Here is a 20214-nt window from a genome sequence, read left to right on the forward strand (position 1 = left end):
CCACACCACAACACAGTACAGACAACACCATCTAACACTATGGGGCCACCACACCACAACACAGTACAGACAACACCATCTAACACTATGAGGCCACCACACCACAACACAGTACAGACAACACCATCTAACACTATGAGGCCACCACAACACAACACAGTACAGACAACACCATCTAACACTATGAGGCCACCACACCACAACACAGTACAGACAACACCATCTAACACTATGAGGCCACCACACCACAACACAGTACAGACAACACCATCTAACACTATGAGGCCACCACACCACAACACAGTACAGACAACACCATCTAACACTATGAGGCCACCACACCACAACACAGTACAGACAACACCATCTAACACTATGAGGCCACCACACCACAACACAGTACAGACAACACCATCTAACACTATGAGGCCACCACACCACAACACAGTACAGACAACACCATCTAACACTATGAGGCCACCACACCACAACACAGTACAGACAACACCATCTAACACTATGGGGCCACCACACCACAACACAGTACAGACAACACCATCTAACACTATGAGGCCACCACACCACAACACAGTACAGACAACACCATCTAACACTATGAGGCCACCACACCACAACACAGTACAGACAACACCATCTAACACTATGAGGCCACCACAACACAACACAGTACAGACAACACCATCTAACACTATGGGGCCACCACACCACAACACAGTACAGACAACACCATCTAACACTATGAGGCCACCACACCACAACACAGTACAGACAACACCATCTAACACTATGGGGCCACCACACCACAACACAGTACAGAATACCAAATCTCTCTATGCCTCCCGGCCCAGCTCAGCTCACCACCAGAGAGAACAACACATTGACAGAGAACAAGGTAGAGGGGGAAGAAAACAGAGAGACAGAGAAAGAGATGTTAGAGGTGAACTTTCTCTCCAGTCAGTCAGTGGTAGTGGTAGGTAGTGTGCTGTGCTGGTTGGGTTGTTATGTAAGAGAGATGAGTGCATAGTGATTACCCATCTCCACTGACCACCCTCATAACAGAACAGGAAGCAAGCTCTACACTCACAGCAAACATCTGTCTGTCTGTGTGTCTCAGAACATACACCAATTGATACCAGCAAATCAGGTAGCTACCTTTCACCCACAAACAAGTCAGAGGAACGAGAGAATTCTGAACCAACTCACAGTCCCACACACTTCTCTCCCCTCCTTGCCTGCAGCCACACACACACTGAGCAGAGAGAGACTGACACACACGAAGACATACACCCACACACCAGGGACACAACTGGTACACACACACACACACACACACACACGAGCAGACAGAACAGACAACACCACGCACAGGGAGCCCACACACACCCACACACACCTGCACTGGAACAGAAATCCACGCCACCAATGCTGTGACTCAATGGCTTGCCACAGTGCACTGTTGTTGCCAGCAACACAAAGCCTACACACACACACACACACACACACACACACACACACACACACACACACACACACACACACACACACACACACACACACACACACACCTCCCCCTCTCTCCCAGCCAGAGCCCAGACACAAAGAGACACACACCATCTAACTCCAACTATACCACGGCCAGGTTAGGTGAGCCAGGGGCTGCTCACACACACCACCTAAACACCTAGGCTAAGTCAGGTGACCTCACTAACGCCAGCGAGAACAGGCGGGAGAAAGTATGTGGAGCGAGAGTGTGTGTGTGACAGGAACACAATGGCCCCAGTGTGTGGACAGGCAGGTGCAGGGGGGGGGGGGTTACTGTCCTGACTGCACTGCCCCCAGAGCTGCTACTGCCAGCACTCTCTTCTCTCTACATACATACATTACATATCCCTTACTCTCCATCCCTCCCTCTCATATCCCTCCCTCCATCTCTCAATTCAATGTAAGGGCTTTATTGGTATGGGAAACATATGTTAACATTGCCAAAGCAAGTGAAGTAGATAATATACAAAAGTAAAATAAACAATAAAAGTGAACAGTAAGCATTACACTCACAGAAGTTCCAAAATAATAAAGACAATTCAAAATTAATAAGGTTAAAATTCTGAAGGAAAAATAAATAAAAATAAATATAGTTGTATTTACAATGGTGTTTGTTCTTCACTGGTTGCCCTTTTCTTGTGGCAACAGGTCACACATCTTGATGCTGTGATGACACACTGTGATATTTCACCCAGTAGATATGAGAGTTTGTCAAAATTGGGTTTGTTTTCTAATTCTTTTTTGATCTGTGTAATCTGAGAGAAATACGTGTCTCTAATATGGTCATACATTTGGCAGGAGGTTAGGAAGTGCAGCTCAGTTTCCACCTCATTTTGTGGGCAGTGTGCACATAGCCTGTCTTCTCTTGAGAGCCAGGTCTGCCTACGGCGACCTTTCTCAATAGCAAGGCTATGCTCACTGAGTCTGTACATAGTCAAAGCTTTCCTTAAGTCTGGGTCCGTCGGTGGTCAGGTATTTTATCCCTCCCTCCCTCCCTCCCTCCCTCCCTCCCTCCCTCCCTCCCTCCCTCCCTAGCCTAGTCCTCACTGTTCTCCCCATCATAATCCCAAATCATCCTAAAACAACAATCACTGTGTATGTGTGTGTATATTAGGGATGTACTGATTCACCGATACGTATCGGTCCCCAATTCAAATGTTTAAGATATGACTGCGTCGGTCCCGGGACCCAAAACCAAACCTTAACAATCGCCGGTTCACATCTCCTATTACCTTCTTTCTACTTTCCGAATAAACCTCAACTTGTGACAACTGTGTCCTCTCCTTCCGGGTCAAACTAAACATGGAACGGTGCTGACAGTCATTGATTTACAAGTCATTCTGCATGCCCGACCACCCTAGGGAATATCAGCAGCCTAGTCAAACTGTGCATGTTCCTGATGTGGCACATCTGAGCGGCACCTTCAGCAGTCAAATGCTAAACTGGCTTGTGTGATATTAGCCTTTATTAGCTGAATGACAACCTGTCATTTGTTATGTTATTGCTGTCTATACTCTGTTGAAAATGGTGTTTTACTGGAATAAACCTGAGCTACCGAAGACAAGTCATCATACCTGCTGAACAGGACTTACTCTGGATTTGATTTGTATTGTTCAGGTTCACCATCAGCAACAGTTTAAACAATCAGCGTAGTGTACATGGTCATTTTAGATAAACTGTGGAAAGATGATCATTTCATAACGAGGCAAACAACATGGCCAAGGCAGGAGGACAAAAGAAGCTCACTAAAAACATCCAAACGGTCAAAATCATATATCATATATATATATAATTTCTCAACAATAAATATTGATACATTACTAGCTCAAACACAAGTGCAACCATGACAAGTTCATTAGTGGGTGATGGTGATGTCAGAACCAAAAGTGGTAGTAGATGCCTAGTCTCTTTTGGGTCAGATCAGGTGACTACATAGTATACACCACGCACGCACACGTGCGCACACACACACACACACACACACACACACACACACACACACACACACACACACACACACACACACACACACACACACACACACACACACACACACACACACACACACACACACTCAGAGAGGCCCAGCTCAGAGAGGCCCAGCTCAGACAGATCCAGCTCAGACAGATCCAGCTCAGAGAGGCCCAGCTCAGACAGATCCAGCTCAGAGAGGCCCAGCTCAGAGAGGCCCAGCTCAGAGAGGCCCAGCTCAGACAGATCCAGCTCAGAGAGGCCCAGCTCAGAGAGGCCCAGCTCAGACAGATCCAGCTCAGAGAGGCCCAGCTCAGAGAGGCCCAGCTCAGACAGATCCAGCTCAGAGAGGCCCAGCTCAGACAGATCCAGCTCAGACAGATCCAGCTCAGACAGATCCAGCTCAGAGAGGCCCAGCTCAGACAGATCCAGCTCAGAGAGGCCCAGCTCAGAGAGGCCCAGCTCATGAACTCCATCTGCAGCAGATTTTAATTTGGAATGGAAAATGAATGTGTTTATATGACAAAATGTTAGTGCAAAGAATAATTTCCCATGACTCTTTAATCAAACTAAAACGTATTGTTACTGTATCGTATTGGAGCGCATGTATCAGGATACGGAACCAATTATCTTGAAAGAGAAAAATGCACAGCCCTAGTGTGTGTGTGTGTGTGTGTGTGTGTGTGTGTGTGTGTGTGTGTGTGTGTGTGTGTGTGTTAAACTGTGTCTGGGGTCTGTGTGTGTCGGCCCACCCGCGTGTTGTTGCGTAATCACAGAGCAGACTGATGCTAAAAATGGCCCTGGATAAAAGTATTGTGACCCAGAGCAGGGCTCTCTCTGTGTGTCGGTGTGTGTCGGTGTGTGTCGGTGTGTGTCGGTGTGTGTGTGTGTGTGTGTGTGTGTCAGTGGCCATTTGGGCAAGGAGCTTACAACTGATGTCCCCCTATAACACCAGTCAGTGAGAGGAGGGGAGGATGTAAACAGCAGAGAGCGAGGAAGAGGGGAAAGTGGGGAGAGATGGACGTTTTGAGGGAGGGAGGAAAGAGAGCAAGAGGAGGGGAGATGGAGAGAGGAGAAAGGAAGGTAGTGGGGCAATGTAAACATGAGGGAGAGATGGAGAGAGGGGAAAGACAGGTAGTGAGAAAAAGAAAAGGCGTATGGAAGGCTGGAGTGAACACTGTCAGAGAAGAAAACGTGGAGAGAGGGATGGAGAAACAGATGAGTGTTTCCCAACAACAGGTCAGGACCTATTGGGTCACCGCTATTCCTTTTGGGACACACCTAAACACAAGATTAAACCCAAACACACTGCTTTGATTTATTGGGCGAATCACAATATATTTCAAATCAGCTTTGAGCATTTGGCAGTATGAAGCTGTATGAAGCTGTATGACGCTGTATGACGCTGTATGACGCTGTACTAGGCATTGCGTCGTCCTGAACCTTCTTTCAGTATTCTAGTTCCAGCCTACCTTCCACTGATCAGACCTCAGCGGCCCAGTGAATGGTTGAGACCAGCACATCACATTAAATATCAATGGCTTTACATGGCTAACAGCTCTAGAGGCTGTTCATCTGACAGAGAGAAAGGACAATATGACAGGCTGGACAGCTAACGGACAGGGAAAAGAGGGAGAGACGTAAAGACAGGGATGGAGAGATGTGAGAAGTGAAGGAGACAGGCTAGCCAGTATACTGAAGACAGGAAAAGAGAGTGACAAACAATTGAGAGAGAGAGAGTGCGGAAGCGAGAGAGTGAGCGTGTATGATGCTGTACAGCACTGATGGTAAAGCCTGCCATTAAACTTTAAATCACTCTGCTTTCCTATAAATACCTTTCCAATGATCTATGCATTATTCAACCCCTCTCAGGCCAACACACATCACACACACCTGGGAGGAGACATAAACAGAGTTCAGAGAAATGACTGCATATAAACATTTCAGGAAGATGACTAACTAAAAATAGATTAATGATGGACTGCAAAGAGCTACCCATGAAAACCTGTACGAGACTACCTATCCAGGATGAACGTGTGTGTGTGTGTGTGTGTGTGTGTGTGTGTGTGTGTGTGTGTGTGTGTGTGTGTGTGTATGTGTGTGTGTGTGTCCTGCATGGTGTGGCGCCCCTAATCCGAGTTGATACAGATCAGACAGACAAACACCAGTAAACTACAGGTTGTTTCCACACAGTGATGCTAACCACACAGTAATGCTAACCACACAGTGATGCTAACCACACAGTGATGCTAACCACACAGTGATGCTAACCACACAGTAATGCTAACCACACAGTGATGCTAACCACACAGTGATGCTAACCACACAGTGATGCTAACCACATAGTGATGCTAACCACACAGTGATGCTAACCACACAGTGATGCTAACCACACAGCGATGCTAACCACACAGTGATGCTAACCACACAGTGATGCTAACCACACAGCGATGCTAACCACACAGCGATGCTAACCACACAGCGATGCTAACCACACAGCGATGCTAACCACACAGTGATGCTAACCACACAGTAATTCAGCACCTGTGTCCTTACAGCAACACAAGCCCAACAACAGGTCTGCACTGCTCCGTCTGACACACGCCAGCTGAAGGGAATGGGGGAGAGAGAGTGAGAGTGAGGGGAGAAAAAAGCAAGAAAAATGGATGGAGTGAAAGGAGAAGGGGACCGGGAGAGTTGCAGTGAAAAAAGAGGGGTAGATGGAGGTGAGGGAGAGAGAGGTAATGGAAGAGGATCTGTCACTGGGGTATTCCACCATGGGATGGGTGACAGAGAGGTGGAGGAGAAGAGAGGATGGAGGGGCCAGTTATTCTCTGTTTTAAAAGGTTTCACTCCTCAGAGACCTTCACACACATCAACTCTCTCCTACACCAACAACCCCATGCACTCTCACTGAAAAACACACATTCTATCCATTACTTTCATCAATAGAACAGACCAAGGCCAGAGCAGCCATGATGATGTTTTCATCCAAAATAACATGCTAGCTAAGTAGCTATGATTTCAGACAGAAACCAGGGATTCACTGTGTGTGTGTGATTCTGGTGTACAAAGGACAGTGCTTAGGTCAGCCACAGGCCAGCCACAAGGAGCAAATTAGATCAACCAATCACAGCTGATAAAAGACAGAGGATGTCCTCTTTCCACTTACACACACACACACACACACACACACACACACACACACACACACACACACACACACACACACACACACACACACACACACACAGCATGGTGATATTTAAACAGACAGACAGGTGTTCACCTTCACACACATTAACACTGAAAGAATGCAAGCTGGTTTAATGCTGACTACAGTAGATTATCATTCTCTACATGTGGCTGGTTTGATCCCTTCATAAATGTGTTGTTTTGTGAGAGAACTCTGAGCTGAACCCCCCCCCGGGCTCTCTCTCACACACATACTTTTCACAGGGCTTTCATACTAAAGGCCCTACCTAGTAATACACACATATCTCAAATACACTGCTTGGCCAGTAGTAGTGACTCACACACACAGGTTCCCCTAAGCAACACACACACACACACACACACACACACACACACACACACACACACACACACACACACACACACACACACACACACACACACACACACACACACACACACACACACACACACACACACACACACACACACACACACACACACGAGAGAAACCACATGCTTACTTGAGATAAATTGGCTCAAAGTTCAAAATGAACAATGACGCAGGTACATAGAGGACGGGACAGGTCTACACAAGGAGAGAGGGAGGAGAAAACACAAAAGACCGACAGCGGGGAAAGAGAGAGAGAGAGAGAGAGAGAGAGAGAGCAGAGGGAGAGGTTGAAAAGAAAAACTCTTCAAACGTGATCTCACATTCCTGACTAGGAGAGGAGAGAGAGAGAGAGGAGAGGTGGAGGAGAGAGAGGGAGAGAGAGAGAGGAGGGAGAGAGAGAGAGGAGGGTAACAGGCGGTTGGAGAGAAAGTTTTAGGTGGCACCAGATGGCATTTGAATACTCAACAGCCGACCACACACACACACACACACACACACACACACACACACACACACACAGAAAGTAACAACGAGGTGCAAATGGCACAGTAGTCTTTTTGTGACTTCCCATCCTCTAGAATTAGATATCTGTCCTCTCCCTCTCCCAAGCAGAGACAGATTCCCAGATAAAAATAGGCTGAAGTATTCCAGTCCTCCTCCCATTCTACAGCCAGGCTTTGAGATAGAGGGTGAGTGTCATATTATGGGTTAGCAGCCCAGTGTAAGCCTGGTGAGGAGGAGGACATCCTAACACGGCACCTCACTTTCCACAGTTCATTTCTGTACACCGCTAAATTATCAAAGTCACACACCTCATTCTCCACACTCCTGTACACCAAAATCAGGCTAGGTCATAATGTCTGCACAACAGCTAAATGGGATCTTCGGGATTGCATAATTCAATGCAAAAATAAACCAATCAGCGCATATTATGCGAGAGCTCGCAATTTTGACCAATTCCCGCACTTTTAGCGCATAAAAGGGTCCAATCAAAAGCGTGTTCGTAATTTTGGATTGGGCCGTTTGGAAAATGGTTTTCCTCCTGGCCTGTCAGCGTATTCACGTGTGAAGATGATGGGTGATTGTTGATGGCTGACAGGCAATACAACGAACAGAAATCAATCTCATTTGCCAACAAAAATAATAGCTAACGACAGTGCGAAACAATTTCTAAATGTTTCTGAAAACTAGAGAAAGTCGACAATCAACAGTCACTTCGAATCAGCAAAGAATATGAGAATGTCAGAACAGTTCCCACAGTAGTGGCAGATCACCATGACTACAGTGGTAGCAGGGAAGACTGTGGCAAACGCTGAAAGAATCACGGTGAGTGGCGTTTTACTCAAACTTTTACTCCGCTAACCTTGGCTTTAGTAGGGTGGTCGGCCCTCTGCTCTCCCCAGTCTGTCCAGGGAGAGCGCTGCTCAAAACACTGAGTGCAATTTGTCAGCTTTGCCGTTTTCAACTCTCTGTAAAACTTACAACGAATCACGAAAGCACAATGGTTCTGGATGTTTTGGAAATGGAATAGTACCTATCAACCACAACTCTATTTTTACATTTTCTGTTCTTTATCTCCCTTACGACCCTTTCAGAAAAAAATCACAATCAAGAATTAAGACAACTGATTAGAAAGAAATGTTGATCCTCAAATTGAAAGTGATTGATTCGCATTGAATCTATTTGTTTTTTTAAGAGAGAGAGGGAGAGAGTGAGTAGGAATGGGAGGTGCATCTCGTGTTGACAACAAGCCCCAAGCCTGATGGAGAGGAGAGGTGTGTGAGTGAATGTGTGAGTGGATTATGACAGAGCTGTTGGTTCAGGAAAATAAACAGAAGTGAGCACTTTAGATGTTTGTAATAGTTTGTGTATTATGTATTCTGCTTAAAATCATCCTAAAACTGAGCACATATGACTTATTGCTTTATATGAAATTAACGTGTGAAAAAAAAACATCACAAAATGTATAGCAGAATTTCATAAAAGCTGCCGCTAAATCAAGTATTTTGGGAAGCAGAAATCACGCAAAAAAACTGAAATCCTGGAGGGACTGAGTAAGGATCAGTCCACATGGGGGTCTTACGGGAAGGATCAGTCCACATGGGGGTCTTACGGGAAGGATCAGTCCACATGGGGGTCTTACGGGAAGGATCAGTCCACATGGGGGTCTTACGGGAAGGATCAGTCCACATGGGGGTCTTACGGGAAGGATCAGTCCACATGGGGGTCTTACGGGAAGGATCAGTCCACATGGGGGTCTTACGGGAAGGATCAGTCCACATGGGGGTCTTACGGGAAGGATCAGTCCACATGGGGGTCTTACGGGAAGGATCAGTCCACATGGGGGTCTTACGGGAAGGATCAGTCCACATGGGGGTCTTACGGGAAGGATCAGTCCACATGGGGGTCTTACGGGAAGGATCAGTCCACATGGGGGTCTTACGGGAAGGATCAGTCCACATGGGGGTCTTACGGGAAGGATCAGTCCACATGGGGGTCTTACGGGAAGGATCAGTCCACATGGGGGTCTTACGGGAAGGATCAGTCCACATGGGGGTCTTACGGGAAGGATCAGTCCACATGGGGGTCTTACGGGAAGGATCAGTCCACATGGGGGTCTTACGGGAAGGATCAGTCCACATGGGGGTCTTACGGGAAGGATCAGTCCACATGGGGGTCTTACGGGAAGGATCAGTCCACATGGGGGTCTTACGGGAAGGATCAGTCCACATGGGGGTCTTACGGGAAGGATCAGTCCACATGGGGGTCTTACGGGAAGGATCAGTCCACATGGGGGTCTTACGGGAAGGATCAGTCCACATGGGGGTCTTAAGGTGTGATACCCTCAAAGTGACCAAAACCTCAAGGTTAATCTGGTAGATTATCAGTGTGAGTTACACCGTGCTATAAATGGAAACAAACACCACCACAGGTTAGGATTAGGAGTATGTGTGTGTGTTTGGTGATTCCGGCTGGGTCAGGGTCAACCCAGGTCTGTGCAGGGTCGTGGGTGGTGTAATGTGTGATAGGAGGCCGGGTCAGGGTCGTGGGTGGTGTTATGTGATGTGAGGCTGGGTCAGGGTTGTGGGTGGTGTAATGTGTGATGTGAGGCTGGGTCAGGGTCGTGGGTGGTGTAATGTGTGATGTGAGGCCGGGTCAGGGTCGTGGGTGGTGTAATGTGTGATGTGAGGCTGGGTCAGGGTCGTGGGTGGTGTAGTGTGTGATGTGAGGCTGGGTCAGGGTCGTGGGTGGTGTAATGTGTGGTGTGATGTGAGGCTGGGTCAGGGTCGTGGGTGGTGTAATGTGTGATGTGAGGCTGGGTCAGGGTCGTGGGTGGTGTAATGTGTGATGTGAGGCTGGGTCAGGGTCGTGGGTGGTGTAATGTGTGATGTGAGGCTGGGTCAGGGTCGTGGGTGGTGTAATGTGTGATGTGAGGCTGGGTCAGGGTCGTGGGTGGTGTGATGTGAGGCTGGATGGAGCAGCAGAGGTATTTAGAGGAGCTGATGGTGAGCCAGGGATCACGGTTATCTGATCTCCGCAGGTGTGTGTGTGTGTGTGTGTGTGTGTGTGTGTGTGTGTGTGTGTGTGTGTGTGTGTGTCTGGCGTCAAGCTCAGATCAGTTTCAGTGGCACCGCCAGTGCTGTGAGGAGAAAGGCGCAGCGATACACTAGACACACACACTAACAAATAACACACATGGCCTCTCTGTCAGATGAATAAACACTCTCTCACACACTTTGTGTCTCATATATAATACAGAGTCACCACACCTTTGTAACAAGTTGGCTCTGTAAAATAGCGATATTATATTACACACCCACACACAGCTGAGTACCCGATGCAGGTCTACCCAGGCAGCTTGCCACACCCTTCTTAGTTCCACTGAACCAGACAGAACAGCACCTGAGATGATAGCCCCTCTCTCTCTCTCTCTCGCTGTGTGTGAGATAGAGACACTCTGTCTGTCTGTCTATGTGAGAGAGGGTTGTGTTTTCCTCCAGTGTGAAATGCAGCACAGACGGCAACTATTAACTTACTAAAGCAGGAATGTGGGAGGTCCAGGACTTCCCATAAAAAGCTGTTTATGGTGACAAGATTATGGTGCAGAGATTATGGTGCAGAACACACTTGTCATGACTGTTACAGACTACACCATTACCTGTGGTCACTGCATCCTCCACCGATATCAATCCTTAGTAAATTATTTCTAATCCATGACCTTCTCCATCCTAGTAGCCAATACTGGGACCATGACACCAAACGGTCAGTATGGGGCTATGGCCTATTGGACCACTGGAAAACTGGGCCCAACTTATACCAGTCTGTGTAAGTAGATAACACACACACACACACACCAACAGATCCCGAAGGCACGGTTAGGCTGATAAAAGACAATTACAGTGCAGTTTAAATGGAGCAAATCCCTCCTGTTTCTCTCTGGCTCTGACCACACACAGCTGTTTGAACCACCAACAACCTGTAGCGCTCTATAGACTAGGTCTAATGTAGGGGAAATGGACCGTGAGAGTCGACCACACACCATCAAGTGGGCAAGGGTAAAGATTTATGAGGGCCAGTCAAGGGCAGAGTAGGGCTGGAAATTGCCAGGGACCTCACGATACGATATTATCACAAAATGTAGGTGCTGATACGATATGTATTGCAATTCGATGTTCCAAACATATTGCTCACCATATGTCTGCTCCAGACGCACAGAGAGAGCCATGAAAAAACGAGTTTTGATCAATCATGGAAATAAAAGTGCTAAAAATCAAATTGGCTCCATCTATAAAAGAAGTCTGAGAACAAGCTATGAAGAATGACACTGGAGTTTTGGTGCAGGTACTACCAACCTGCGCAAAATATTGCGATATTGTCAAAACTATTTTCGCATACACAAAATATCTATTATTTAGAACGCAAGTACAGGTGTTCGGACAGAGCGAGGGACAGAGCGAGGGACAGTCTCTCCTCTTGTCAAGCAGCCTCCAACCCCTGAGCTGCACCGCTTCATTATGAGTACAATGAGAGGTCCCACTAACCCCACACACAATATCCTCATTTACACACAGACAACGCACACACACACACACACAATGGCCACTCCAGAGACAGAGATCTCACCAGCCACACACACACCAGACCAGAGATGGGGGAGAAGAGAAGGAACCGGAGAGGGGTTGAGGGAGAAGGAAACTAAATATGAAGCGTCCCCATATAAACACAGCAACACCAGATCACTGTGTGTGTGTGTGTGTGTGTGTGTGTGTGTGTGTGTGTGTGTGTGTGTGTGTGTGTGTGTGTGTGTGTGATTCACACCCAGACCCCAGCCTTCCTCCTGCCTGCCCTGTCACTGTGGAGAAAGTGACTGACTACTACTAACCCATTGCATCCCTGGGTCAGTAGTAGTCATATTACTGGTTAGAGGTCGACCGATTAATCGGAATGGCCGATTAATTAGGGCCGATTTCAAGTTTTCATAACAATCAGTAATCGGTATTTTTGGCCACCGATTTTTATTTTTTATATAAATATTTTTTAACTAGGCAAGTCAGGTAAGAACACATTCTTATTTTCAATGACGGCCTAGGAACGGTGGGTTAACTGCCTTGTTCAGGGGCAGAATGACAGATTTTTACCTTGTCAGCGTGGGGATGCAACCTTACTGTTAACTAGTCCAATGCTCTAACCACCTGCTTTACATTACACTCCACGAGGAGCCTGCCTGTTACGCGAATGCCGTAAGAAGCCAAGGTAAGTTGCTAGCTAGCATTAAACTTATCTTATAAAAATCTATCAATCATAATCACTAGTTAACTCCACATGGTTGATGATATTACTAGCTAATCCAGCCTGTCCTGCGTTGCATATAATCGATGCGGTGCGCATTCGCGAAAAAGGACTGTCGTTGCTCCAACTTGTACCTAACCATACACATTAATGTCTTTCTTAAAATCAATACACAAGTATATATTTTTAAACCTGCATATTTAGTTAATATTGCCTGCTAACATGAATTTATTTTAACTAGGGAAAATGTGTCACCTCTGCAACAGAGTTAGGGTATATGCAGCAGTTTGGGCCGCCTGACTCGTTGCGAACTGTGAAGGCTATTTCTTCCTAACAAAGACAGCCGACTTGGCCAAACAGGGATGATTTAACAAAAGCGCATTTGCGAAAAAAGCACAATCGTTGCACGACTGTACCTAACCATAAACATCAATGCCTTTCTTAAAATCAATACACAGAAGTATATATTTTTAAACCGGCATATTTAGCTAAAGAAATCCAGGTTAGCAGGCAATATTAACCATGTGAAATTGTGTCACTTCTCTTCCGTTCATTGCACGCAGAGTCAGGGTATATGCAACAGTTTGGGCCGCCTGGCTCGTTGCGAACTAATTTGCCAGAATTTTACGTAATTATGACATAACATTGAAGGTTGTGCAATGTAACAGGAACATTTAGACTTAGGGATGCCACCCGTTAGGTAAAATACGGAACGGTTCCGTATTTCACTGAAAGAATAAACGTGATAGTTTCCGGATTCGACCATATTAATGACCTAAGGCTCATGTTTCTGTGAGTTATTATGTTATAATTAAGTCTATGATTTGATAGAGCAGTCTGACTGAGCGATGGTAGGCACCAGCAGGCTCGTAAGCATTCATTCAAAATAGCACTTTCGTGCGTTTTGCCAGAAGCTCTTCGCAATGCATTGCGCTGTTTATGACTTCAAGCCTGTCAACTCCCAAGATTAGGCTGGTGTAACCGATATGAAATGGCTAGCTAGTTAGCCGGGTGCGCGCTAATACCGTTTCAAACGTCACTCGCTCTGAGACTTGGGAGTGGTTGTTCCCCTTGCTCTACATGGGTAACGCTGCTTCGAGGGTGGCTGTTGTCGATGTGTTACTGGTTCGAGCCCAGGTAGGAGTGAGGAGAGGGACGGAAGCTATACTGTTACACTGGCAATACTAAAGTGCCTATAAGAACATCCAATAGTCAAAGGTATATGAAATACAAATAAAATAAACAAATGTTTTTTTTGTTTTTTTTTTAATCGGCCGATTAATCGGTATCGGTTTTTTTTTGGTCCTCCAATAATCGGCATTGGAGTTGAAAAATCATAATCGGTCGACCTCTATTACTGGTACCTAATCATTATCACCACCCTTGATCTCATTTCCAACCCCAGGCTGGTGATACGGTGCCTTACCAACAGGACCAGGACCTGTCTTCCTGTGTCATGTTGGTTCTATTCTTTCTAGTCGTAATAGCTAACCAAGGACAAAGCCTGATTTCAGATCAGTTGACCTACTGTAACCTCTCAGATAATGTAATTTGTGCTAAATCAATTTACCAAACACTATCATCAATTGTTAGGAGGATACAAGTGATTGGCACTCATTAAAAATCAGGAAATAAGACTATTTGACCATTTCCATTATAAAGATAAAACAGTTATGCTATATTCCTGACAGAGTTCCTGATTTTCAAGCCTGAATAAAAACAGTAATTCCTGATGACTCAGGATAGAAAGAAATCCCAGCATCAACAGGTTAGTGTCTGGTAACATTAGACACATAGCGAGCAGGCAGTGTCCTGTCTCATAGAACAGAGAGACAGATCCATAAATAAAGAAGCTTACAGAACAAATCATCTCTATCTACAAACTATTAGATTGCTATCCAATATTGCTATATCCTATTTATAACATTCTCATTCTGGCAATGCACATAGATTGTAATGAGTGGAGAGGTGTTGTTAAGGGTTAAAACTCCTAACCAGGCCTACAGAGCACAGCAACAGGAGAACTGGAGAGAGAGTGAGTGGTAGATGGAGAGATAAAGGCCTGCTGGGATTAAAGCCTTATAATAATGTGACTATTTAAGTCTATTATTAGGGCAGATTTGTGGTTAGATAATGCCTCGGTTAAAGCTCAACTGTGTTTGTCAACACGGTTAAGACAGCGAAGGAGTGGGACTTGCACACATACTTTATACACGTGTACATGACACCGCTCAAACACCCTCGCTCTGGTATACACACATCCAACACATACACACTCTAGTCTTGGGTACACACACACTAGTAAAAGTGCAACCAAACACACACACTAGTAAAAGCGCCACTTGTGGTGGGACGTGGTGAAGTCATCGGCCCCCCTCCTCAGGGCTGTTTCTCTGGGGTAGGAGTGTACTGGAATGTGCCAGAAAGGGAAGGGGTGGAGGTTAGAGAGGAGAGCAGAAGCCATGGGGCTCACACAGTCTGTCCGTCAGGCACTACAGAACAGGCATGGCTGTATATAAGCCACAGAGCCACTACAGAACAGGCATGGCTGTATATAAGCCACAGAGCCACTACAGAACAGGCATGGCTGTATATAAGCCACAGAGCCACTACAGAACAGGCATGGCTGTATATAAGCCACAGAGCCACTACAGAACAGGCATGGCTGTATATAAGCCACAGAGCCACTACAGAACAGGCATGGCTGTATATAAGCCACAGAGCCACTACAGAACAGGCATGGCTGTATATAAGCCACAGAGCCACTACAGAACAGGCATGGCTGTATATAAGCCACAGAGCCACTACAGAACAGGCATGGCTGTATATAAGCCACAGAGCCACTACAGAACAGGCATCACTGTTGTGTTGTACACAAAACAAAATAACCACATTATTCTTGGGAGAGATCACCCCCATAAGATAAGAGAGGCCTGCTTCATCTCAAGTCCCTGTGATGTCAGGCATAGCCTTTGTTGTAGTGAAATAAATAATATGCAGAGTTGGCATTAAATGTGTGACTGAGCTTCCTGATGGATGCTGTATGTATGGGGGAAGTTGGTTAGTAATGTGTGACTGAGCTTCCTGATGGATGCTGTATGTATGGGGGAAGTTGGTTAGTAATGTGTGACTGAGCTTCCTGATGGATGCTGTATGTATGGGGGAAGTTGGTTAGTAATGTGTGACTGAGCTTCCTGATGGATGCTGTATGTATGGGGGAAGTTGGTTAGTAATGTGTGACTGAGCTTCCTGATGGATGCTGTATGTATGGGGGAAGTTGGTTAGTAATGTGTGACTGAGCTTCCTGATGGATGCTGTATGTATGGGGGAAGTTGGTTAGTAATGTGCTTCACAACATGCAAGAGAGAGCAGGAACAAACTTATGCTGGAATTTCAGGAATGAGCTGACTTAACTAGCGAGCTTGATGGTCACTGTTTGACCTATTTGGAATCCCCATATAATCATGGCTTCTTTTTACAGTGTCATCGTTCACGGTTGTTCACCTTTGATAGGCCTCAGGCTACAAACCAGCTGACAGATTGACTGGAGCCACATTTGTTGCATGCTTGATACAGAGCATATTTATGATTAGCTTGAGTTGATCATACCACCCAGCCATCTCTGATCTTCTGTCACATTAGGCCAATATCACGTTACATCTCAAAACAACACTCATATCTCCCTCACTAGCTTTAAGCACCAGCTGTCAGAGCAGCTCACCGATCACTGCACCTGTACATAGCTCATCTGTAAGTAGCCCATCCAACTACCTCATCCCCATGCTGTTATTTATTTTGCTCATTGGCACCCCAGTATGTCTACTTGCACATCTATCACTCCAGTGTTTAATTGCTATATTGATATTGTAATTATTTAGCCACTATGGCCTATTTATTGCCTTACCTCCTTTATCCTACCTCATTTGCACACATTGTATATAGACTTTTTCTATTGTATTATTGGCTGTATGTTTGTTTATTCCATGTGTAACTCTGTTGTTTGTGTCGCACTGCTTTGCTTTATCTTGGCCAGGTCGCAGTTGTAAATGAGAACTTGTTCTCAACTGGCCTACCTGGTTAAATAAAGGTCAAATAAATAAATAAAAACATCTTTGGAACAAGTGCAAAAACAAAACATGCTAAACTTCTTCACTAATTAGACAGGAGATTTTGCTCATACTACTTGACTATAGGCCTACACAACATCTAAGATGAACCAGTCAGGGATGACATGATTACCAGTCACTTTGAATATGAAAGTGTGCCGCTGAGAGTGAAATGATACTAATCTAACGCACAGCAGAGATGTACAAACTCTGACCACTTCCTCTTCCGATGCCGTACAGTACAAACCCACCTGCACCAGATAGACACGGGCCATTCACACAGACACCGTGAAGTCAGGCGTCGCACTATGGGAAAGCCGCAAGGCCGGAGTCCAACTACAGTTCACTTCCGCTCTTGAGTAAAAACAATGCGATGCAGTCAAGGCCAATTCTCATTCATTTGTTTCAGTTGGAGTGGTAGTGTTTGTACAGTGATTGAGTCAGTGCGGAGTGGACAGATGCATTAACATGGGAATTACGTAGGTCGGTGGGTGTGAATGAAGTGAAGGGTGCAGTCGTCCCGACACGTTAAAGAAGCCAAGCCGTGATGGATAGTGTAGATAGACTGGTGGTGTAGTTCATACATTATTGTGCAGGCATGTGTTTTAAAAAAGAAACAAATGTAACAATGCAATGGTCTCTACACCTTTGATGATTTCCATAAAACGGTTTCCCAGCCAGTGATCTGTAAGCTACAGGCTTACTGGTGGGGGGTGCTAGCATAATATAGCCTTCCCTGTGGCTCAGTTGGTAGAGCATGGTGTGTGCAACGCCAGCATGGTGTGTGCAACGCCAGGGTTGTGGGTTCGATTCCCACGGGGCCAGTACAAAAAAAAAATGCATGAAATGAAATTGTATGAAATGTATGCATTCACTACTGTAAGTCGCTCTGTATAAGAGCGTCTGCTAAATGACTAAAATGTCAAATGTAATTACCAGAGGTGACTCCCCTGCCAGATGTAATACTTGCTCACCCAATCAGGCTGGCTTAAAATATAGAGATTTTTAAATGAACTTGATTTGTTGGTTGTGTTGTCTCCTGATATTCAGAAAAGTTAAATGTGTAGTAGGGAGTTCCTGGGATCGAGCCTAATTTGGTAACATCTCAATTACATGGTAAATAACAAGCATAGCCTACAGTTGAGAAGTCCGCAATGTGGCAAATATGAAATAGCTGATGTCGAGTTGCGGCTGTCAGTGAGACGCATCTATAGGCAATATTACAAAAGTCACATATATTCCAAATGATTTAAGTGTGTAGTATAGTTTATTCCCATTAGTAGGATACACCAGGACTAATCTCTTGGCAGTAGCGGAGAGCGTCGACCATATCTCTGGTGAGTGCGCATATTCACCGTCTTTATCATTGGGCGAGTCAGTGCCACTGGAAAGTTTGGGACAATAATTTCCTCCTCAATTGTTGATGGACGTCATATTGTACAATGTGTCTCCCCTTTTCGTAGGCCTAGATTACATGGTTACATTGAAGACAAGGTTGATTTTATTGATCTCAGTTAGCCAGTGTCAACAGAGTAGCGTAGGACTAACCTGTCATTTTTGTAGTAGGCTATTAAAGATTCTGATAATGTCTCCAGACATGTAAAGTGTTGTAGAATTGCATGAAATGTGTTTATAAAAGGCTAAAACAATTCACCGGATCCTCTAACTAGGGCTGAGCTGCTTCCCCAAACATGAAACTCAAGCGCCACCTATGATGCTATGTATTTCATTGTTTACTGTCGGACTCAGATAGCTGGTCTGTTTTGTCAGCGGCCCAGTCACTTTTACTCAGCCCCAGCCATTTCTGCCTACATTACTGATCAGAACTAAAGTGAAAGCGAGATGAAACGTTTAATTGCTAGAAATATGCCTAAAGCGTTACTGTAAACTGCAAGCATATGAGAAACGGCAGGATTTATTCTAACGCTTTGGGATTCAACATTGCCTCCTTCGAAAGTGACACAGTCCCTCTCCATTGAAACTTTCACCCGTCTCTCTAGCTCAGCGGCCTTCATAACTAACCAAGCATGGCGTCCACAAAGTAAACCAACAAAAAATATTCACTTGCATTTTCCCGGGTCTAACTAAATCTATGTATTGTGCGAATGACAACTTAATCTGAACGGTGAATTAAGAGTGAATTGGGCCGATTTAAGAAGCTTCGGAAATTTGGCCAGAGACTTTTTACGAACGGGTGAGGGGGAATCCCAACATGGACTCCGCAACATGCCACCGCTGGGTCCGTGCACAGGTACTTTGCAGAACTTATTGAAGCACGATACAAACAAAGCACGAATTAATCTGATTCCGATTATGACAGGGTCGTACATAAAACAACATTTGTTTCTGATAAAATAGATCCTGACGGTGGCTAAATGTGGCCACATATGTAAAAGCCCATTCGACCAAACAGCGGAGAAATACAAACTTGACGGGATGCATAGGATGACAAACAAGCAGAACCCTGTAAATGATCAAATTTGACAAAACGCTTAAACAACCCCGGTAGCTAGGTCTAATCTTCCATAAAGTGTCTGGTTCATATGATTAACTACAACTCGAGCATTAAAAAGTGGATGTCCGCTTGCAAAAGCTTCCATTTTGAATGTCTCGCTAAATTCGACTAAAGCAACTCAACGTCAGCCACATCAACAGGTCGACAATCAATCCACATTGATATATTTCCAGCAAACTAGACACAGTAAGTATAAACAACACTTTTGCATCAACTTCAGTTGTATCAACATATCCAACATAACTGGAGAACGTGTTGAATACTGTATAGCTACAATGTATCAACATATCCAACATAACTGGAGAACGTGTTGAATACTGTATAGCTACAATGTATCAACATATCCAACATAACTGGAGAACGTGTTGAATACTGTATAGCTACAATGTATCAACATATCCAACATAACTGGAGAACGTGTTGAATACTGTATAGCTACAATGTATCAACATATCCAACATAACTGGAGAACGTGTTGAACACTGTATAGCTACAATGTATCAACATATCCAACATAACTGGAGAACGTGTTGAATACTGTATAGCTACAATGTATCAACATATCCAACATAACTGGAGAACGTGTTGAATACTGTATAGCTACAATGTATCAACATATCCAACATAACTGGAGAACGTGTTGAATACTGTATAGCTACAATGCAATGAACTCACGTCAG

The 20214-nt window shown here is 45.2% G+C and overlaps 1 protein-coding gene across 3 annotated transcripts in view; it reads right to left on the reverse strand.

Moving 5' to 3' along the window:
* Positions 1 to 20214, reverse strand: part of LOC106576393 (Ets2 repressor factor like 3) — a 74270-nt gene that overhangs the window by 53199 nt on the left and 857 nt on the right. The window contains exon 1 of one of the 3 annotated variants that reach the window (XM_045718728.1): positions 5370 to 5567. The exons of the other annotated variants lie outside the window; for them this stretch is intronic. The gene's annotated coding sequence lies outside the window, so the exon portion shown is untranslated. Of the gene's footprint in view, positions 1 to 5369; positions 5568 to 20214 lie in introns of those variants that run through there. 3 annotated transcript variants of the gene reach the window in all.

The sequence above is a fragment of the Salmo salar genome, chromosome ssa05 (genome assembly GCF_905237065.1).
Source record: "Salmo salar chromosome ssa05, Ssal_v3.1, whole genome shotgun sequence".
Classification (NCBI taxonomy): Eukaryota; Metazoa; Chordata; class Actinopteri; order Salmoniformes; family Salmonidae; genus Salmo; species Salmo salar.